Raw genomic sequence first — 24228 nt, 5'->3', positions numbered from 1 at the left:
TAGAGAGGTTAAGTGATTTACCGTGGGTCACAAAGATATCAAAGAGTAGACCCAGGGTTTCTAACTCCAAACACTCTTTCCACCAAGGCAAACTACCTCCTTCTGTGAAAACCCTTTGCAAACATAAAACATTATCTAAATGGAAACCATTATTCCTACTGTCAATTCCCTATATGTGTTGATCCCTTCAGTGGAACAGAAGCTCACAGAGAGCAGGGATTTCCTCTCTTTTGTATTGTATTCCCTGGGTCTTGCATGGGTCAGGCACAGTAGTAGGCACTTAATAAATGTTTATCGATTGATTGGATTGTCTTACCTTTGCGTTGCATTCCCTATGTCTAGCAGGAGTCAGGCATGTAGGAAGTCTTAATAAATGTTTATTGATCGATTGGATCGTCTCACTTTTGTATTCTCCATGCCTATCACAGAGTCAGACACATAGGATTTTAAATCCTTTATTCACTCATTCATTCATTCATTCATCCATTCATCTTGAGTTATATATCTGAGAAAGACATATTTCATCACTCAAAGCTATCCTAACAGGTGAGACATTTTACAAATGGAGAAAACGAGGCACATGGAGTCACACATGGGATGGATGGAGGAGTCAAATTCAAGTTTTCTCACTCCTGGTCCGAGTCTTTCAGCTGCCACTAAAGTCTGGCACTACTTCCAAAGGATTCAAAAGTAAGAGAGCAGTCACTGTACCAGGAGGCCTCTCTCTGGGGAACAGGGCTCAGAGAGATGCTCCCAGGTGGGCCTGTGTGGGGCCATTTTGCGGCTGAGGTCACGATGTAGCTGCCCACGTCAGCAAGCAGTCTTTGGTCGATCTTTTATGTTCACCAGTATCTAAACCTTAGGTGGATGCTCAGGCATGGGAAAGGCCTACATGCCTTCAGGTGAGGACAGAGTGTCAGAAAATAAATGCTTCTCAAAAATTTTCCATTGCAGGCAGCCTGGAGACTGGCACAGTCAGTCAGGACTTCTAAAGGTTGGCTTCTGTTTTTCTTCCCTGCGCAGCATGCATTTATTGCTTCAGTATACCTGGGGAAAGGCAAAAAAAAAAGCAAAATAATAAAACAACCAAGACACACACACACACACACACACACACACACACACACACACACACACACACACACACACACACACACACACACACACACACACACACACACACACACACACACACACACACACACACACACACACACACACACACACACACACACACACACACACACACACACACACACACACACACACACACACACACACACACACACACACACACACACACACACACACACACACACACACCCCCTCAGAGAAGCCTCTAAGATTAAGCCCTAAAGGGCTAGTTGCTAATCACTGTGGATGGGAGAAGTCTTCCATCAGGCTCCTGCCTTGTTTTCCACTGGTTTGTTAAAACCCGCACAAAGCCCTTCCCTCCCCCACAAACACACCTGAACCTTTCGCTTTGTTCCCCAGAGCACAGACACCAGAGCTGCTCAGAAATAGCTGAGCTGGGCTGCATTCTGGGTACAGGCATGCAAATGAGTAACACAACCAAATGTGTCCCACATTGCTTCAGAATGCCTGAATTTTTTATGCATTATATACGCTTTTTTTGTTTTTATTGTCTCCTGGAATAACTGATACGCATTCCTACTTTGACAAATAGAAGGTGATATATATGTATGTATGTATGTGTAATATAGGTACACATACATGTGTACACACCTCCTCACCCCCCACAAACACACACAATGCAGGGAGAGAGAGGGACTCACCATTACACAAACCATGCTTACTTTAAGGAAAATATTTTAAGCAATTCGGCCACTGATCTGACAAAGAAAAGAAAACATGTTGATTTTTCAAAATTCCTTAGAGAAAAACCCTAGTTCCCTTAGCTCACTTAAAAATAGAATCTTAGACTATCAAAGCTAGAAGGGACTTCAAGACAGACCAGTCTGATCTCCTCCTTTTATAGGTGAGGAAAATTGAGACCCTCAGGGGGCAGAAGTGACTTGCCCAATGTCATATTTAGGAAGTGGAACTCAGTTTCCCCCAAACCAGAAAAACTCTTTTCTGATTGGATGAGGGGAGGCCAGTTATGAAGAACTCATCAGTTTTGTAGACCTTCTTTTTCCACACTTGCTCCTAATTAGGGTGGAGAAGCAAGTTACGCTCAATTCTGGGACCCCCACAAGAGTCCTACCACCACCATCACCTTTCCTCCCAACCCACTATCAGCAAGAACTGAGCTAACTTTGGAGAAGACATCAGCTGACTTCTCACTGTTGTTTGCCCTTACAGTCAGAGTCTAGACCCGGAATATCGACCCTCCTGCCAAATACCTCTGTCTCTTTGGTATTTCTGGTTTGGTCATTGGAAGGAATTGCTGGACAAATCACAAGGAAGTCCATTCCGGGGAGATTCCTGCCAAATTTTTTTCTCTGAGACTTGGGGTGACTAAGATCATTTGGATAAGGGTTTGGATTTCAGATAGCTTGTCTGAACCTGGATTTGAGACCTTTTAAGAATCCCAGTTTCGTTCCAATCCTTAACCACACGAAGAAGAACACTAGGAGAAAAACACTGCAAATCTTGTAAACCTGAACACAGACTGTGCTCTCCACAAAACCTAATAAACTGTTTGGTTTGCAATTGCACTTGTCCAAGGACTTACAGCATTTGATCCCAGCCTGCATTTTTCTTTACAAACCACCTCCTTTCTTTAGCTCTGCTCCACCCGTCCCTCAGCCTCTTGTTCCTCTCTCCAAAGCTATGTTATTTCTCCCTCTGGCCATCCCCCCTCCCCAACCTTCTCTTCCCTCTCACACCTTTACTCTGCTAACCCTATGGACAATTATACTTAAAATCCCTCCTTGGATCCCCTTTCTTCTATGAAACTCTCTCTCCCTCTTTTGACATGCCTCCACAAAGCAACTGTGTCTTCAGGTTTCTGAATCCAGTTACTTGGTATGATCATAAAAATAAGGAAAACCCCATCCCCACTGAGCCACCCATAATTCCCCTGAGATTTCTCTTCCACCCAAGCAGCAAGTGGGAGGCCATATATTTTGCCTGGTTCTATAGTGTGGTCGCTATGAGTCTTTCAGAGAATAAGTCTCCGGAAGCTCTATTAACCCTTTTGGGTCATAAATGTACTAAACGATGCCGGAGAGCTTGTGAGAATACATGCTCCTAGGAACCATTGCATCAAAATGAGTCCCCCGCAGCAGTTTATGTAACTAGAGAATGGAGCCTCATAAATTCTAAAAATACAATTAAAAGCAGCAATAGATATTCCACCCCTCTTTTTAAATTCCCTTAGGATTGCATGATCTCAGAATAGAAACGAATAGATATTTTGGCAAGAGCTACTTTAAAAATGCTATTTATACTTAAGTGAGTACAAATAGATGCTCACAGGGTTCAAGTCCAGCCCTCAGTTTATTTGCTTTGAGTCTCAGAGCCAGACGTCCTGATTCCATAGCTGAATTCACAAAAATAAACAAGTGAGACAAAGTGTTTTCACCTACCAGTCAACTCCCAACCCTCCTTGCCCTTTAACAAGCCTGTGGTCTCCTCCCAAAGCCAGGGCATTGTCCAGGTGCTCTCTTGGGTCTGAGAGAGCTACAGGAGATCAGCTCTACCTTCCCAATAATCCACTAAACGGAAAAGGGAGATTTTATAGGAGGCTTCTCAGTGGTGAATCTATCTAAGACTTGGGGAGAAAAAGATGGGGATTCCCAGAAATATTTCACTGGCATTAATTACATCCAAAGCAAGCATAAATAATAGTGTTCCTGACTTGGAAGCACAAAACAGTTGCCATATACAACCATTCCCATCAAGTCTGTAGAATTCCCTCCTCCCCCACGCAACCCCCCTCTTCATTGCCCTCAGATTGTTCCTCAATCTCCTTGAAATATGTAGGCATTAGAAGCAAGGAGTAAATATACTTATTGTGACATTTAATAATGTCTGATGCCCTGCAACACCACTGCCTGAGTTTTTGTTGTTTTTATAATGTAAGTCTCTGTAACTGTCATCAGACATCACAAAAGCCAATCATGCCTCAAGTCATCAATATTTATTGTTCCTTTTAGGGCTGAGTCTGTTTTCAGTTTGTGGCAGATGGGTTTAATTTTTTAATGGAATAGTCAAACCAGCCACATCTAGTATAAAGTACTAGATCAGTCCTGACATGACACAATTGAAGTATTTAGACAGCTGGAGGAATAAATATATTTGGAAAGAGGGAAGGAAAGAAGGAAGGAAAAAAGGAAGGAAAGTAGGAGAGAGAAAGGAGAAGAAATCAGAGAGCACAAGACAGGAGGCTAAAATAGAGTGGAATCAAAATGAGCTATTATGAACAATTAGGCTCTCTCACCTGTTTCTTCCCACCTACACTTTACCTCTGTGTAGTCTGAGAATCGTCACTAAGATGATCCTGCAGTGCTGTGGTCCTTAAATAGGGCTGCCCAGGAGGGACAGTAAGCAGAGACTCCTCCAGAAGATAATACTCTATTGCAAATGCCCAGTGGTTTGGGTGAATGCCTGTCCTCATGTTTGAAGGATGTGTCTACGTCAACATTAAAAAGTACGAAATTTGCAAGTGTTACATTTTCAAATTCCTCCTTCATATTCCTTCATTGAAAACTTCAGTTTACTAATGTATCTCAGTGTTTGACTTTTCCCAAGTGACCGATTATTCCTCTGAAACCTCTCCTCAGTGTATAGCCTTCTACATAAAGGTCATCATAAGATACAATCAAGACCAGCACTTAATGAAGTTGAGAATTCAGCAGAATCTGACTTCATTGTCGCCCAAGTTTTCCTTTGATATTCCCCTCTTACCATCTTGGGTTCTCAGGGCTTATCCAGTGCTCTCCCTCTACCCCTTCCAAACATGTTCTTGGGAAATCCTACATGTGATAAGTGCATCTGCACATTAGATTGGGAGTTCCCCTAGGACCAGGGCTACCTTTTACCTTTCTTTGTAGCCCTAGCACTTAGCCCAAAGTCTGATATAAAGTTGAAGCTTAATAAATTTTTATTGACCAAGTGATTTAAGTGCAAATGGCTGATAAGTCTTATTAATATTGTTAATGTTAGCTTACTAACTTTACACAGGTTTCCAAGTTATCTTACATGTATTGTACTCACAGAGAGGTAAGTTCTTTAGTAGAAAGACCGGAGAGTCAGAAGATTTGTGTTCTAAGCCTGGTTCTGCCCCTAACTCTGTGTGAGAACTTGTACTAATCATTTCTTCTCTGGCCACTGCAGCCGTGCCTACAGGGAAGGCCATCTTCCCTAAGGTGTAACAAAGTATAGTGGTTATGTGGGTCATACATTACCCAACAGGCCTCAGTTTCTTTACCTGTAAAATGAGGGAATTAGAGTAGTGAAAGCAAAGGTCCTTCCCAGCTCTAGTCTTCTATGATTCCACAACTCAGGATCTCCTGACTCCTCAGGAGAATACTTTTTCTATTGCCTCAGTTTATCTCTATCCATTATTTCAGGAGGAAGGAAGCAAACAGGCATTTACTATATGTCAGGCATTGTGCGAAATAATCTCATTTGATTCTCACAATTATTATCTCTAGCTAGATAATAAAATAGCTAATTTAATGGCCCTGGAGTCAGGAAGACCTAAATTCAAATTAGGACTCAGACACTAGTTATATAACCCTAGGCAAGTCATTGTTACCTCAGTTCCCTCAACTATAAAATGGGGAAAATAATAGTGTCTACCTCCCAAGGTTGTGGTGAGGATCAGTTTCCAATATTTGTAAATCACTTAATGCAGTGCCTGGAACACAGCTGTCATTTAATAAATGTTCCCTTCTCCATTCTACAATTATGGAAACTGAAGTTTATAGAGACTTACCCAGGGTCACACAAGTAGGAAGTATCTGACTAAGACCAGATTTGAACTTAACTTAGTTCTGGAATCCAGGCCCAGTGCTCTATCCACTGCATCACTACCAATGCTCCCGATAGGGATAACATTTTTGCTAGTTGTTGATTTTAGGGGAGATGATGGAAATTCTCAGATAAGTAGGTTTGGGGGTTATCAGTAATTCTGCATGAGTCTCATAGAGCTTATTATCTAGTAACTGAGATGAGAGGAAGGTCAGAGCCGCAGCTCAGGACAACATTCTCCCAGGCCACCCCAGCCCCCAACACTAGAGAAGACAGCTCAGAATGAGATAGCCTGAAGAAACTGTGTCCTTTTCCTTCCTAAGGTAAAATGTGACCTAAGCTGCCACTGTACCTTGTCACACCCCAGGGGAGAGGAAAGAGACACAAGGCCCTGTAAGGCCTCACCTATTGGGGATAGACACGGCGCACCACAACTTCCCACCCACACGGCCTTTTGTGGTGACATTAAAGTCAGGAAGAAAAAAGGGAAAGAGAAGGAGAAACCACGACAAAAAGAGAGTTTCCAAAAAGCTCCTGGCAAAAGAAATAGGTCGAACTTCAAAGCAACCCAGCAAACTCTCCATAATAGTCCAAACCAGCACTTGAATTCAGAAGAATAATACCTCAAGTTTATGTAATAGTGCTCCAAGAAGTTTAAAGAATTCCAGGTTGATTCCCCTTTTTTTCTCACTTTTCTTCATTATGAGATGGGGGAGGGGGTTGAGAGAGACTCACTTGATGGAGGGGGACACTGAAGGACAGAGAGAGGTACAGTGGCTTGCCCATGCTCACAAAGCAAGTCAATAGGAGGCTTAATGAATCAAAACTCTGAACAAATATCCGTGGATCCTGTGGGTGCTGGGATCTTTCTGTTAGGACATAAAGTCTTACACAGTTAATGTCTTTCAGATATCCTGATTCATGGCATCGTAGATTTAGTAGGGGCCTCAGAGATCATCTAATTCAATCTCTTCATTTTACGGAGGCCCAGAAAGGCTACAAGCTGTGATAGTCAGAATTAGGATTTAAACCCATGTCCCCAGATCCAGAGCTCTTTTGCCTGTACTATGCTGTTGTGTTGTTTTTTAATGGTCTGGGAAAGCCTAGCTTGATTGTGATAGTGCCAAAGGACAAAGAAAAGGAAAAAGGATTACAGGGGATCATTTAGATGAACATAGGCCCACAGGTACACTCTGAAGAACAGGAGTCATTGATGGGCTGCATTTCCCCCAGAACAGCCTGTAGGTTCCTTGGTAGAAGGATATCAAATCCTCCATCGGTTCCTCCTCCCTGTTTGGATGAGCCCCAAACATCCAAATGCCACCCATGTCTTCCCACGTTGGCTGAAATCCAGTACAAGGCTTTGGAGCATTATATTACCTGTTAGACCTTTCCCAGCCCAACCTTGCCTGAGTTAAGATGGCTCCATGCCATTCTCCCCCAGGGACTGGGTTTGCAATCCAGAGCCCACCATGGAAAGGAAGAAGACTCATGAGGGGGCGGTAGAGTTGTAAGTCTTGTTCAGGCAGAAAGGGGTCTTGAGCCTCTAAAGTAATGTACGTTCCTGCCTTTGGTGGAGAGAGCCCTACCCAGTCATGGGCTTCTGGTAGGATTATCTGATATGAACTAAAGAAGTGTCAGTACTCATCATTTACCAAGCATCTCTATCACCGCTCCACCTTCACTTTGCCTTCTGCTCTCCCCCTTCCCGCCACCCTGAATTAGTTCTGTTGAAACAAACAAAAGTTCTGGCTTCTGTCCTTAAAAAGATTCAGTCTAATGAAGGAGGTTGGATTCACATGAACAAACGCACGTAAGGAAAATGCACAAGTCCCAACTGACATCAGGAGATCACTCTGTAATTGTCAGGAGTTGTGAAGACTCATGAAGGGGTTGGACCTGGGTGGCATGACTGAAGGAAGACTTCCTGGAGGGGGTCGGCCATGAGCATGGGCTTAGAATTGGGGAACAACTTGAACTGATCAGGAATAGCAGCCAGGAAGTGAGTCCATGTGGTGGTGTAGCCTTTCTCAGTAATCCTCATTGAAAAAGTTCTAGAATTAAATCAGAGATCCAATGGCCAAATAAAAGACCAAGTACTTAGAAAAAATGGAAAGACCACGGGAATGGCCAACCTTCCATGCAATCTCCCTATCTTCTGGTAAGATTTCCAGGTTTGGTGACATTAAGGAGACCCTCAACCTTGGAGAAGTAACGACCAAACAAGGATGAAAGCTCAACCAGGAGGGTCAGATAAGAAACCTAGGAGCTGCCAGGCCACTCTGTTCTCCCTAGGAGGAAATCTCAGTAACCCTTCGCCTTCAACCTCTCAGTTAGTCCCTGAATCTCACTGCCTACAGGGGAATCTCAAACAGAGAGCTCTCAGGTGGTTGGAAACCAATCGTTCTTTGACTGAATGGATGCCAGAGAGTTGAACCTCTTTCTAATCCAGACCCCCCCACCAGGTTATAGATTCATGGCCCAGCACTGAGGATTGGGCCAGGTGAAATAAAGCGAAGGGGATGCTGGAGCCAGATCTAACTGGCTTTCCCAGCTGATTTGTAAATTTTCAATGTGCATATTTGCACCTCAGTAATCAGCAATCTCTATAAATGACAGCTTGAAGGATAGTTTTGTTAATTATAAAGACTTAAGAAAGTTAATAATGCAGATTAAATTTAAAAATGTATGTGCACATGTTTTATAGAGTCTGGTTGTTAAATATTTACCTGTACATCCTTCTATTACTCTAGGAAAATTGCTGGAACTCAGTAGGAGTTCAATAGAAGACTCAGGGAATGAAATTATCCTGAGACTGGATGCCTAGTTATCCCCAAACTAGAAGCTAATAATGATAATAAATAGTTAGTATTCATATAGCATTTTAAAGTTTAAGTGCTTTATACTCACTACCTCATTTCAGCCTCACAGTTATAACACAACAACCAAACACCCCTTTGGAACAAAATGCCCTCTCTCATTTTACTACTCAGTCTGTTTCTTTGGGAATTGCCGCATGGAACAGAGAACAGAGCTGTGTCTTATGGTTTGAACGTAGATTTAACCTGAGACCTTAATTGTGAAAACAGCCTTTCAAAGATGCCAACATGCAACCCCTCCTCACCTTCAGAGAAGACCTATGAGTTTATGTTTAGGTAAATGATGCCTAGAAATAATTTTTCTCTTCTCTTCCTTTTGGCAATTTCTTCACCAGATAGACAGAATGATGAACAGTGGCTTCTCCTCCTCATCCTCCTCCTGATGATCAATCTAACCAGTAATGTTTTATCAGTGTCTATCTTGCAAATCTGCCCTGCCACTCTCTGAGGTCCTCTGTCATTCCCCTGTGCCCTCTGTCTCTCCAGGAACTGCCATCTGACTTGCTGATACACTCAAAGGAGTCCTGGGTTTTTCCACTTGTCTATCACTGTATCCTTAGGATTTCTGGGCCTTTCCATTTTTCTCAAAGATGAATGCTGTTATGTGTTGTCTCCCCCAGTTAGAAAGCAGGAGCAGTCTCATTTTTTTCTATTTGTGTTCCCAGCACAATTGGCATGTAGTAAACATTTAATACATGATTTTTTATTCACTCATTCAAAAAACTTCTAGGAATTATGAGAAATGTGCATGTGTGCATGCATGCGTGTGTGTATGCGTGTGTGTGTGTGTGTGTGTGTGTGTGTGTGTGTGTGTGTGTGTGTGTGTAAGGTAAGTCATGAGCTCTGCCCTTAAGAAGCTTGAAATCTAATTGGGACAATAAAACAGAAACACAAATGTGTGTGTACACACACACACAGAACTACATAAAGAGGTATGCTGGTAAATATTTAACAAGTGGCTCTCCTGGGGGGAAATGACACGTTTAAATTTAATCTGCATTGCTAATATTTTCCCCATCATTTGCTAAATTTTAGATAATCAACAAAACACTAAATCCCATCACTCAGTCACAAATGTGTTGTGTTTGCTGATTACAAATGCTTACACTGAAAACTTAGCAGTCACCCAAGTAGGAGTGAACTGGCCCTAACACACTGCTACCTGTAGTTATACGTGATGCCCTCCCTCCCCACTCCTCTACTTCCACTCAATCTAAATCCTGTTAGTATTTCAAAACCCTGTTCAGCTTCCACTTCCTCCTAGAAGCCTTCTCTGACTACTTTAGCCCACCCTGAGCTTCCCTTCTTCTATACTTTTAAAGGACTTATTGTCAAAATTCCTCCTTTGGCACTTAGGTACTCTCATGTGTTTTGAATTATCTATGTATGTGGTCTGCTTCATCCCCTAGACTGTGAGCTCCTTGAGGCAGGGACCATGTCTGACTCTTCATTGTATCTCTTCCAACCCCCCAGAACTTAGGTACAGCTCAGTAGATTCCCATTGAATCAGTAAAAAAAACAATCAAAACAACTTTAACGAGGCTTCAAACTTTGTACCTGGCTCTAGGTGAAATACAAAACTTAATAAGATTTAGTGATAGTCCTTTCCCTCAAGGAGCTTATTTCTAGTAGGAAAGATAAGACATGTACACAAATATTTGTTATGCAAAATAATATAAATGTCAGGAGAAAGGTTCAAAGTGCAAAGGGAATTGAGAGGAGAGAGCAATTACTTTTAGGTATGGGAGAGCCAAGACGACTTCATGGAAGAGGGAGCATTTGAACTGAGTAGGATTCAGATAAGTAGAGATGGAGAAGGGCATTTTCCATATAGAAGTGACCATCAGACTATAGGCATAGAGCTGGGAAAGTAGAGGACATGGTTAGGAAACAGTGAGTAATATAATTTGGCTGGAGTGTGGGGTACACAAAGTGGGTGAGAGGGTAAGATGCTCCCAGAATGCCAAAGTGAGGAGTCTAACCTTTCTTTATCTTACAGGCAAAGGGGAACCATTCCGGGTTTGCAATCAGGGGAGTGCCGCAATCCAAACTATGCAACAAGAAGATTAATCTGTCAGCAACTCATAGAATGTGTTGGAGAGGGGAGAGACTAGAAGTGGGGGCACCAGCTAAGAGGCCATTGCAATTATCAAGACAAGAAAAATGACGAGAACTTGGACCAGGGAGAATGGAAAGCAGGGTACAGGAACAAGAGACGTTCATTGTGGAGACAGAACACAGGTCTTGATGAGTGATGGAAAAGGGGGTGGGAGAGAGAAAGGAGTCAAGATGACTTCGGGTTTTAAGCCTTGGTGACAGGGATAACAACATTCTGGGGTCAAAAATGGAGAAGCCGAGATGATGAGCAGGGATGGTTGGGGAAATGATGTTTGCTTTTAAATTTAAGATTGACATGAAAAATAACAATAGTACACAAGGCTGTAAAGGAGAAAATGAGTGGAACAGACACTATGTTCAGCCCCAACAGTTCTGAGAAGGAAGAGTTCAGCCACATGGCTCCTTGGACAACCTCCTCTGTTAGGAAGCACAATCCCATTGAATTCCATAGTCGTTATACCCAATACTCCCCTTCCCTCCTTTCCTCCTCCCCACCCCCTGCCTTTTCTTCCCTGCGGAGTCAGAAGGCTGGAGGACCAGGACAGCAGAGATGGGGCTGCCAGCTTGTGGGTGGTCTCCCCAGCTGATCTGGTAGGTTTCTACTTTGAGAATCAGTCTTTAAGGACTCAATCCCTCCCCCTTTCCCCCTCTCTCTGGGTTTTTTTCCCCTCCCAACTGAAAACAGCTGGCAACTTATTCAGAGACTTCTAGGAAGGAACAAACTCCCCTTTCATGATGAGAACACCAAGCACAAGAGGTCTGTGTTTGAATGTTTGCAGGTTTCACCTGAGATAGGGTGCTGCTCTACACCAGGTCTCCAGGAAACACCAAAAACATATTATGGGTAAGGAGTTGGCAGGTCTACTTCCAGCTGTGCTTGATTTCTTCTCATCAGGCTGACCAAATGTTCTCAAGCTCTGTCTCACACAATCCATAAGGCTTAATGCAAAAGCTGTGTCAGATTAAAAAAAAACAAAACAAAAAACTACAATTAACCCTGGGTTTCTAAACTTAGAGGTCAAAGTCCAAGGAGATCTGATCAGCATGCCCCAGACGCTGCTGGAACAACATAACCCAAGGGAAAAAAGGAAATAGGGAATGATAATTTCTTTGGAGACTACATCTGAGATGATTTGGAACAGGGGCTTAGCTAGGTGTCTCAGTGATTAGAAGGTAGGTGATTTATCTCATTTGTCAGGTTAATTTTTTTTTCCAAGAAGAAAACCAAATTTTGAACTTCTTGGACACAGAGCAAGGGAGTAAATAGGAATTTGTCCCAGGACACCAACATCTAAGGAGGTACACTTTCCTCTCCATAATGATCATGGTCCCTATGCTTTCCCTCTCTGATACTCCAAGCCCACAAATGAGGCACCAAAGGCCAGGGCCTTCCTTTTCTCCCTTCCAGTGTGGTGGCACACTTCTGCTCCTGGTGGCCCCTTCTTCTCTACCCTTTGTAGGATCAGGATTGAAAGTGAGAACACACTCTCTCTTGGTACAACTGCACATACTCACTACCTTCTCTCTTCTGTACCCTCCCAGCCACCCACACAATTGTTTCCATACCAGTTAATAAAGAAAATCTGTTCATAGCTCCAAATGGATCTAAGAAAATATCTGTCTGCTTTGAACAAAGGACATTTGTCTATTCTTAAAGGAGAACGGATAATAATGAAAATGGTCACAACTCAAGGATGGCCTGAGTTCAGTGCTTGATTCCACAAACAGGAACACTAAGAACCAAGGAAGGTTAAGTGTTGAGATTAAGGCCACTATGTGTGTGTGTGTGGGGGGGGGGGGGGGGGGGGGGTTGATGCTGAGATTCCCTGGGCCAAATTCCTAGTCTAGCTTCTTATCCCCCAACTTCTTAGAGTACTGGTCTGGGAGTCAGAAGACAGATTCTTATGTTGACCCTGTCTCTGACTAGCTATTGCTACCACTGACAAATCTCTCTTTAGTTCAAAGATTTGGAGATTGTTGGCTTTAGCTAATGTAGAGGGGTGGAGGCAGCATTAACTCTATTTCACCCACAGTAAACAAGATTATAAAATTATGTAAGTACAGAAAGAAGTTGTGACTTTTTCCTCAGGAGTAGGGAGATACTGACATAAATAACTCCATCAACGTAGATCTCAACTTATCTATGACTTAGTGGGTCAGTCCTTGGGAGCTGCCTGAGGTACATACAAGTTAAGTGGCTTTTCTAGCATTACAGAGCCATGTGGCACATGGGAGGAATTTGAACACAGCTCTGACTCTCCACCACTAGAACTATTCACTATGCCTCTTGAATTGATCAACTGAGAATTTTATTAATTACTTACTATGTGTTATATGTGGTGTTAAATACTGGAGATACAATGAAAAAAGTAAAATAATATCTCTCTTTGAACTTACATTCTAGAATTCTTTATAGAATCATAAAATATTATATTTGGAAAGGTTGACCAATCTACCTGTTATATGAAGTCACTTTGTAAACTGTCAAAGATTACATCATTGGAAGGTGATAATAAGGAGGTATTTTGGCATAGTGCCTAAAATCCTGGACTCAAATCAGGAAGTCCTGGTTTAAATCCCACCTCAGACTCTTCCTATAAGTTCTGTGACTCTAGGCAACTCAAATTCTCTGGGGCTTACTTTCCTCATCTCAAAAATGGGGATAATAATAACACTTGGGCAGCTAGGTATCAAAGTGGATAGAGTACCTGGCCGGCAGTCAGGAAGACCTGAGTTCAAAACCAGCCTCAGACACTTACTAGCTGTGTGACCCTGGGCAAGTCACTGAACCCTGTTTGCCTCAGTTTCCTCATCTGGAAAATGAGCAGGAGAAGGAAATGGCAAAGCACTTCAATATCTTTGCCAAGAAAACCCCAAATGGGGTCGTGAAGAATCAGACATGACTGAAATGATTGAACAACTACACGCATAGCACCTACCTCTGTGCTGCTGTGAAGACAAAGTGAGACGATACCTGAGAGCACCTTGAAACATAAATATGACATAAACGCCAGCTCTCACAATGATGCTACCGCACAGTGACTCCTTGCCAGCGCTCTGCCAAGGACCAATACTGCAACTAACTACTGCTGTAACAATGTCCTCCTTTGGGTTAGGGCTTTAAATTTTTGGAAGCTCTTTCATTCAGTTCCTCTCATCTGATAAATGCAAAGCCTCTGTAAACTAGGTATAGCTAGAATTATCCCACCTATTTCACAGCTGAGGAAGTTAAGGTACAGAATAGTTAAATGAGCTGCATAAAGCCAAACTGCATGTTAGGGGTGGTGGTAGAATAATCTGCCACTGTTATTTCAGGCTCCCTCTGGATAATGCCTTCAAATGTCCAGAACAAGTCCTTGTTTTGGTGGCCCAACCAAAATGGTCTTGGCTTTCTCTGGGGAAAGAAGGCCAAATGCCAAAGTTATTAATTCTCCAGCCTGGCATTTGAGGCCCTCCACAATTGTCTTCCTGCCTAGTTGTCCAATCTGGCCTACTAGCTCTTCCTTATATATGGCAATTTATATCTTGTCTCTGTGGCTGTGCTCAGATATTTTTCCCTGCCTGGAATATGTTCTTTCCTCCTGTCCAACTCTTAGATATTTCCCTTTTGGACAAAGTGAGGCCTTCCCTAAGGGGGGTCCCTCTCAAAATCCCTTTGTATCAGTTCTTATAAACCTGATATTTACTCCTGTCTCTTGTCATCTCAGTAGAATATAAACTCCTTGAGACCAGGGACTGTTTTGTTTTTGCTTAGCATGAGAGTAACAAAAATTTCTTGAATTGAACTGAATTCAGTTGAACTGACTCTACCTCTAATCCTAACCCTAAATACTCAGCATTCACATAATGCCTTACTTTCCAAAAGCATGTGTTACATATGTGTCTGATTAAGACAATGGGGGAGAAGCAGGTCTTCCAAGACCCAGTTCTGAGTCACATAATAGTTAAGTGAATAACCCAAGGCCACACAGTGTTTCAGAGTTATAAATCAAATCCATTTCCTAGATCTGGTGCTTTCCCAGAAGGCCGCCATATCTCCTTCTCTTTGGAAACTTTCCTTCTCACTCCAAATAGTCTTGCCAATATTAAATGAGAGTCAACTTTCACACCATTCTGGGTCTTTGAGAGGTTTATTTTTTCTTTTGTTGGGGGAGGAGGGGAACGTGGGTGGTAAGAGGGTGTTGTTTCGAAACCATTATTAGTTGCAAAACCAAGTAGACAGAGGACACTGGTTTACAGCACAGCAGCAGAGATTTCAACTAATTGTGGAGGGGAAAGGGCTATAAGGGAAAGGGTTGGAATGCTAGAGATTCGATGTCTGTTGGAAGAAGTAATTGACCATTCAGGATGCCCCCACACCTAGAGCATGGCTGAGAGGGAGAGGGAACCTCTTCCGATGCTAACGCCTTCACAGAATCAAGATTCTTGGAGAAAGTCACTTAGAGATCATCTAGTTCAAACAGCCCATTTTACAGATGAGAAACCTGAAATTCAGAACAGTTCAGCAGTTTTTAGAGGTTGTAGATGGGGTTCTTATGTTTATGGGCAGAGCTGTTTCCTCATCTGTTGTTTTTGCTTCCTCATCTATCCAACTGTAGTTTAGGTCTTATGAACTCTATGGTGCTTTCCATTTTGAATTCAGACTCTGACTTTTCCAAGATCACGCAGATAAATGGTGGCAGGGCTTGCTCTTAGAAGCCACTTTTCCTCTCTCCCAGACCTAGTGCCCACTGCATTGTAAATGCCGCATTCCTTACTGATGATTTTTGAAGTGTCTGGAGCAGGAATGAGAGACAGTACGGCTTGGTGGTTTGAGGCCAAGGGTTGGCCTGAAAGTCTTGAAAGCCTGGATGGGTTTTCTGTCTCTGGTACGTTATTGGTTGTATCATCCTTGGCAAGTCACCTAACTTATTACTGACCCTAGGATAACTCTCTAAGATTAGAAGGGTTGAAAGAGGGAGATCCTTCATTGGAAATGCCCTATATTAATGAAAGCACAGGTTCAGTGCCATCTCAGGCGGTCATGAGGGGAGTAAAAGTAGGTATTTTGGCTTCAAGTCTCTCAGTCACATTGATTCAGTTGTGCCAGGCAATAGCAGTGGAAAGTCGAGAAGGCTGGGGATAGTAAGCAGCAATTCTGACTTAAGTACCACCTGAGTATGGGCACGTACTTGTGTGTTTGTGCCTTTCTGATTCCTGCCCCTCAGCAATCTCTTCTCCACCAAGGAGCTAGTATGAGTATGGAGTCATTTCACAAGTAGCCTAGAGCAAAAATTAGTCCTCCATGTAGATTTCTACATCAAATGTTGGGTTTGGGTGGGAGCTATGTAAACAGTTGGGAAGCAGATGTAGCCTGAGGTGTAACCACTTCTTGTACACAAGTGGAGGAGGGAAGGGAAAAAGGGGGAAGGGGAGCAAAGAGACAGAGAAAACAAAACCTTCTGAATGGAAGATTCCTCCCACAGTACACCCTTAAGGGACTTTAAAGACTTATTTATCCAATTCTTTCCTGTTACATGGGAGGAAAATGAAGTTCAGACAGGGCCAGTGACTTTACTAAGGCCACAGAGCTAGGAGTGACAGCAGGGATTAGAAGATAGGTCTCCGAAATACCCAGACCAAGAGTCTTGCAAAGACTTGAGGCATAACAAATATTTCAGATGCCCTGTGATAAAAGAGCACAGAGTCCAATTCCTTGAGGAAAGGGTATTTAATGACAGCTGAAACATTAATGGACTTGAGATCCCTGATGGTGAGGCTCTGAGTTCTTCAGATGGTGACACAGAGTCCATTAAACTCTTTGTGCTACAAAAAGCCTAAATCCCATTTGCTGTGCTCCAAGCACATTTACTCTGTCCAAATAAACTAGGCAGACATTTAGAAAAACCATACTGTGCTCGAACTGATGAACCTACCTGGAGGGAGGGGAAGGGTGATGTATGAGCTGCAGAGGTCCCTTTCTATTCAGATTTCTGTGGCCAAAACTCAGCTGTCTGTGATCAGAACCATCCTGAGGCATAGCTCTAAAGCCAATGAGATTTGTCTTATTAAATCCCCCCCCCCCCTCAACTTTTGGTGACCCATTACTTCCAAGAGGAATAAAACCTAGAAATTGTTCGGGACAGTTTCTCATTTCAACCCCTTGCACTTTCCCCACCCCAATTTACCTTAAGCCCTGAATTCAAATCCAACCTCAGATACTTCCTAGCTGTGTGACCCTGGGCAAGTCACTCAACACTCTGTTTGCCTCAACTTCCTCATCTGTAAAATGGGTATTATAATAATAGCACCTACCTCCCAGGGTTCTTGTGAAGCTTGAAATAATAACTGTAAAGCACTTAGCACAGTGCCCAGCACATAGTAAGCACTATATTTTGCTGTTCAGTTGTTGCAGTGCTGTCTGACTCTTCGCAACCCCATTTGGAGTTTCCTTGGCAAAGATGTTGATATGCTTTGCCATTTTCTTCTCCAGATCATTTGACAGATAAGGACACTGAGGCATACAGGGTTAAGTGATTTGTCCAAGGTCACACAACTAGTAAGCATCTGAGGTCAGATTTAAACTCAGGTCTTTCTGATGCCTGGTCCGGTACTCTATCCACTGCACCACCTAGCTGCCATGGGTTCTATGTAAATGTTAGCTAGTAATAGCTAGATCACTAGCTGTGTGACCTTCAGCAAGTCATTTCTAGCTTCCTCCTCTGTAAAATGAGAGGATTAAGCCAGATGATTTCTGAAGTTCCTTTCAATTCTGTGTCATTCTGTGATAATTAGCTTCTCTGAGCCAATTGGTTCATCTGTAAAATGGGGAAGATAAATAGATAAATAAAATAAATAAATAAACTTGGCCAATGGAGGTTAGCTATTTGAGGAAAGATACCGCATCACTTTTGTCACTGTAGCCTCCAGCATTTAGCACAGAACCAGACATGTGGTATGAGCTTAATAAATGTATTTTGATTGATTGATTGATTGACTTGCCTGTCTGCCTGGTCTCACAGGGAATTGGGATGGGGTGTTATGGGTCAAATAAGATAGCATATCCTGGAGCACTTTGTAACTTTTAAAGTGCCATACAAAATTATTGTCATTGTTTGGAGCGGTATCTTCAACAAACCAAGGTCCTAGGAACTTGGCTGAGGGGTGTAATTAAAGCCTAGGGTGTAAGAAACTTCTGACTCCAAAGGATTATTGCAAAAAGAAGAGGCAAAGGTCTTGCCCCCACCCCCACCCCCAACACCTTGGAATTCACCTTAGCTCTTCCTAAATCGCTGCTCTACCCAGAGGCCTCTGAGACAGCAGCAGTTGTCCGGGCTGTTGCTCAATCAGCCCTTTCAGAGGCTGTGGAATATCTGGGTGCATACCTCATCACCTACCTGATGTGGTGCTTTCAACCCCTGCTCTGACTGAGCTGCAGCATCTGAGGGCAAATACGCCCGCACTTCAGCACCAGCCAGATATTTCCTGTACCAGGAGCACTCCGCATCTAAAAAGCAGGTTGGCTGCACATGGAGCTGTCATTCATCCTCGGCCTGTACAGCCTTCTTGTTTCCAATTTCTAAGAGGCGGGGGCAGGGAGAGTGAACTCCCTTGCTCACTAGCCTCCCCCTAGGAATAAATCCTTCTCTATCGACAGAGAACAAACAAAACGACCAACCCAACAAACAAAAAAGCCACGCCATAGGATGGCAGGTTCGCCGTGTCCCAGGATGGAAAATGCAGGAAGAGAAAGGAGAACATCACCATGTACAAAAAATTCCTTGGTTCTGGGAAACAGTTTGGTTCTTACCCTAAACATCTCCCTGCTCTAGCCTAAAAGGGCCGCAAGATGGCAGCATTTCTGAACTTTCCCACTGTCTAAGTGGTCTCCACATGGTATGCTGCCCGGGCTCCTGGTCAGTCACCTGGCCTCCCCTGCATGCACAAGGATTCAGGGTCCGGAGCTGGGCTGCTCGCCCCTTTGCAGCCAGACTCTGGAAACAGAAGAAGGCCCAGATGGACATTCTTGATTACCGCTGTGTCAGAGCTGCCCACCCTTCCGAGAATACCTCAGATAGTGGGGTCTACTTAGCTGGTTGTGCCTAGGACTGACTGCTCCTTGGGGTCCTTGGAGAAGTCCATTAACTCTGAGGTTGTAAGGATTTTTCTTGTCCCAGTTCCTGGTCAAGTAATAAAACTGTGGAATGTCAGGGATTTTAAAGATACTTCAGATCATTTCCTTCCTTCCTTCCTTCCTTCCTTCCTTCCTTCCTTCCTTCCTTCCTTCCTTCCTTCCTTCCTTCCTTCCTTTCTTCCTTCCTTCCTTCCTTCCTTCCTTCCTTCCTTCCTTCCTTCCTTCCTTCCTTCCTTCTTTCTTTCTTTCTTCCTTTCTTTCTTTCTTCCTTTCTCTCTTAGAAGCACATGCTAAGGTGTAATGAGAAAGATCCTAATGAGTTACTCTTTAGTTATTTATTAACTATGTGACCCTGGACAAGTCACTGGACCTCTCTGGCCCTCACTGACATCACCTATAACATGGAAACAGCACTAGCACCTACTTCTCAGGGCTATTGTTAATGTCAAAGGAGATAACATATGTAAAGTACTTTGAAAAACTGATGCACTGTTATTCCTACTCCCATCGATTAATTAATAAGCATTTATTGAACATCTACTGTATTCTAGGAACTCCATCAAGTACTGGGGATGGAAAGACAAACATGAACGTATATATCCTCAAGGAACTTACATCACAGAGGTGAAACAGCATGTACAGAAAAAAATGTGTACAAAGAGACACAAGATACATATCAAGTCATTGGCTGGGGAAATGCATTTGCTGCTGAGGAAATCAGGAAAGGATTTGTGTAGGGAGGAGACGCCATGCAAGCTGAGCTTTGAAGAAAATGAAGGATTCTAAGAGGTGGAGGTGAGGATTGAGTGCACTTCAGGCACAGGTGAAGGGGAGGGGAAGCGCATTTCAGGCATGGCTGGAGATGAGGAAGGGATACATTTTAGGCATGGGAGGGTAGTCTGTGCAAAGGTGCCGAGAAAGGAGGCAATGTCATTTATGCAGAAAACAAGAAGACTGGTTTGTCTAGACTGTGAAAGTTGAAAAAGGAAGTATTGGAAAAGCAGGTTGGGCCCAGACTGTGAAGGACTTTACAAGTCAAGCAAAGAAATTTCTATTTGATCCTCAGGATAGTAAGGAGCCATCACACCCTAGACGAAGGATGGGGTCACACCTGTGACCACACTGTGACAGCTGTATGGAGGATGAATGGGAGAAGGGAGAGACACGAGCCAGAAAGAAGCTATTGGAACAATCTAGGTAAGAAGTGATGAAGATTGTGTTAGTAAAGAGAAGGGAATGGCTGCGAGAGATATTGTAGAGGTAGAAACAGCAAGATCGATGCATTGGCTAATTAGGTGGGGTTAAGAAAGAGTGTGGTCTAGAATGACTCCGTTTGTGGCTGTGAACCTGGGTGACTGAAAGGATGAGGGTGCCCTTGATAGTTAACACATATAATAATTTATAGTTTACAAATATCTCATTTGTGTCCTGACAACAGCCCTGGGAGGGATGTGCTATTATTGTCTTCATTTTACAGATGAGAAAACTGAGGCAAACAGAGGTTAGGTGACTTGCCCAGAGTCATAGAACTAGCAAATGGCTGAGGTAGGGTGTGAATTGCAAGGCTTCCTGACTCCAAGTCCAACCGTCTGGCCATACCTCCTAGCTTCCACAGGGTCCTACCTGCTAAACCTCTTCCTGTTAATGTCTAATGGAAATCTCCTCCAGAAAGTCTTCCCTGACTACAGCAATGTAGAGTGATAGATGAATTGTTCCTTTGAACTCCACATAACCTCCCTACCATTCGTTAGAATTTTGCATAAATTATCTCATATTCCGATTAACTATTTCATGTGTACATCCTATCTCTTCACTAAGATGGCAAGTTCCTTAAGAACAAGGCCAATATCTTATATTACTTGGTATACCCTTCAGTAATAGGTATGTAGTGAAAATTCAGTGGATTTCCATGAAAGGCCCCCTTGGAGCCTGCATAGGTAGTTTCTCATTTTTAGGACCTAGAAATCTAGCCCATTCATTCACTCAACAACATTTATTAAGCATCTTCTGCATGCAAAGAACTATGTTCACTCTTTAGAGAAACACAAAGATAAAGAGGACATGACTCTGGACCTCATGACACTTCTCATTTATTGGGGGTGGGAGAATAGACACACACACAAATATGTAGTCCTACCCAGAGAATGTAGAATGTAGAATCCTGACCACTTACCCTACAGCATGAATGGCTGGGGAATTCATGAACCTTTTACTTTTTCGTTCTTATAGCTTAGGCTTACAACACAATTCTTAATGCATTCCTTATGTGAATGTGAAAGGAATCATTGGATTTAGAGCTAGAAGAGACCTCAGAGATCCTTCAGAATAAGCTGAGGCTGGCAAGGAAGTCTAAGGACAACAAAGAAGGTTTCTTTTCTTTTTTTTTAAGCTATACTGGGGAGGAGAGGAGGATGAAAGATAGGATAAGACCACTGCTCAGGGTGGATGGGTCAATGATAACTGACGATAGGGAAAAGGCAGAGCTCTTCAAATATCACTTTGCTTCTATTTTTTGTGCCAATGATCTTTGGACTGGAAAGGACAGAACAAAAATGACTAATAGGGAACTGGTTCTCAAGATAAGTAGGGAAATGCTAAGAGAACGCCAAACTGCCCTTGATGAGTTCAAGGTGTGAGGCCCAGATGAACTCTGTATCCTCAGGAATTGAAAGAACTGGCAAATATGACCACTGACCCTCTTACTGCTGGTGATCTTTAGAAAAACAGAGTATGGGAGAGGCACTGCATCACTGGAAAAAACAGAGATCTCCCCAATTATCCAAAAGAGAAGAGGACTGAGTCTATAAACCATAGATCATCATTCTTGATTTTTGCCTCCTGGCAAAATTCTAGAACTTATTAAGGGGATAATTAATAAACATCTAGAAAAGGGAGCAGTGAAAGCTACCATGGCTTCATCAAGAACAAGGCTTGCCAGATTCATTTCCTTTGCTGACAATGTTATTTGACTGGTATACCGACCAAGGAAACTCTATAAAATTAGTTTACATAGATTTTAACAGAGTAATGGATAGACTCACAGGCTGTTCTTGATATGGGGATGACAATAGTTACAGTTATGGGCTGATTCAAAACCAGTCAAATGGCTGAACCCCCAAAATCATCATTAATGACTGGATGTCAACTTGGAAAGAGATCTCTAGCTCCAGGGAGCTTTGTTTGGCCCTGTGCCATTGAAAATATTTGTCAAATTACTTGAATAAAGGAATAGATGACTTGGTTGCCATATTTATAGCTGACAAAGCTAGGAGGGATAGTTAAGTCAAATAACAAAGTAAGAATTCAGAAAGGTCATGATAGGCACAAATATGGGGATGAATCTAAGAAAATGAAATCTAATAGACATAAATATAAAGTCTTACACTTAGGTTCAAAAAAGTCATATGAAAAAGTGCAAGATGGTGAGACAGTAGGTCATCTGAAAAATACCTAGGGGTTTTAAGGTCTGCTCAAAAAAATTTCATTAAGGGTAGAGGCGACTTCCCTTGTTTTATTTCTTCAGGCTTAGCACCATATAGGCACTTACAATTTTAGGTGTTCAATAAATGCTTATTGAATGGAATGGCCTGACACGGAAGTCAAAGTAAATGAGATTTTAGGTTGTTTAGGTGTTCAGGACTGGGAAGGTATAGTTTGACTGTACTCTAGATTAAATGTGCTCTAATTAATTGATTAATCTAATCTAAATTGCTCCAGATTATTGTGTTGTTTGAGATGTCATATTTTCAGAAGGATATTGATAGAAAATGTACAGCAGAGGATCTGAGACAGTAAAAGCCCTCTACTTGAAGACTTATTTAAGGAAATGGAAATGATTAGCATAGGAGAAGAGAAGAATTCTTAATAGCCAATGTAATCTTCAAGTATTTAAAGTGCTATCCTCTGGAAGGGCTAGACTTGTTCTGGTCATACCCAAAGGGTAGAACAAAGACCAATGGGGGAAAGGTGCAGAAAGTAAATTTATACTTGACAGAAAGGGGGAAATGATCTATGAATTAGATAAAGACAAAAATGAAATGGGTTACCTACATGATAGAGGCCTCCTGCTCACTGTACTTATTCAAGCAAAGTGGTATAACTGCTTGTTGAGTATATGGTAGAGAGGTTTCCTGTTTAGATGGTTTCTAAGATTGTGAATAGTGGTATTTTACTCCTTATACTTGTATCACTAGAACCTAGCACATAGTAGGTGCTTAATAAATGTTTGCTGCTTGATTGACCCCTTCAAAGTCTGATCTGTGATTTCCCCCACTTCTTTCATTTTAGAGATAAGGAAACTGAGGCACAGAGAACTGAAGTCATTTCTCCAAGGTGACATGGGTAGTAAGTGGTTGGGTTGGGATTTCAACTAAGAACTTCCAGAGTCTAGGTCTGGCACTCAGTTCACTGTACCGCAAAGAACTTCCCCTAGGCAAAGGACTAGGAAGGTACTGAAGCTCTCCCAGGCATAATGCAATCACTTCTGGCTTGCTTTAGCTCCTTTGTTCAGCTTCTTCATGGCCAGTGTCCACAGAACAGGTATGTTCCATCATTCTGGGTATCTAACTGGGCTACTTAGGTGACTAAAGTAATAAATCATCCAGTGCATCTGCTGGGATGTCTTTCCATTGTGGGGATAGATGGAGTCAATTCAGCAACAGAAACTGATCAATTTGATCAATTCAAATAATCAAGGAAAAAAGAATCACACCCACTAGATGTCTGAGGGAATCATCCACTTGTACGTTAAGGTATTTCTTTTGTGAGTGTGAATAGGATCAGAGGATTTACAGCTAAAAGGGACCTTAACACACCCTAGATTTGAGTCAGTGGAATTGTTACCTTGAAAAGTCATTTACCTTCTCTAAGAATCAGTTTACTTATCTGTGAAATGGGATTATTATACCTGTGATGCCTATCTCCCAGGACTATTGAAAAAATCAAAAGAAACTGTATGTAAAGCACTCTTTTTAAAACATCTACTGTTTGAATTCTGACTTTGGTATTTACTCCCTGTATGACCTTGAATGAATTATTCCCTCTGTCTGAGCTCAAGTGTCCTTATCTATAATATGAGGGGTAGGACCAGGTGACCTCTAAGGTCCCTTCCTACTATAAATCAATGTGCCTATGCTCTTTTTATGGAGACAGTAGGCAATTAAATAACACTCATTT

The 24228-nt window shown here is 42.5% G+C and overlaps 1 long non-coding RNA gene across 1 annotated transcript; it reads right to left on the bottom strand.

Annotated features, from left to right (window-relative positions):
* Positions 1 to 360: 360 nt before the first annotated feature.
* Positions 361 to 3644, bottom strand: LOC140513308 (uncharacterized). The gene is made up of 3 exons (XR_011970133.1): positions 3555 to 3644; positions 1797 to 1853; positions 361 to 1047 (listed from the first exon to the last, which is right to left on the bottom strand). It is a non-coding gene; the product is annotated as an uncharacterized lncRNA (long non-coding RNA).
* Between the last annotated feature and the right edge of the window lie 20584 nt (positions 3645 to 24228).

The sequence above is a fragment of the Notamacropus eugenii genome, chromosome 1 (assembly GCF_028372415.1).
Source record: "Notamacropus eugenii isolate mMacEug1 chromosome 1, mMacEug1.pri_v2, whole genome shotgun sequence".
Classification (NCBI taxonomy): Eukaryota; Metazoa; Chordata; class Mammalia; order Diprotodontia; family Macropodidae; genus Notamacropus; species Notamacropus eugenii.
The sequence above is the reverse complement of the archived record's forward strand: the minus strand, read 5'-3'. Positions and strand labels throughout refer to the sequence as shown.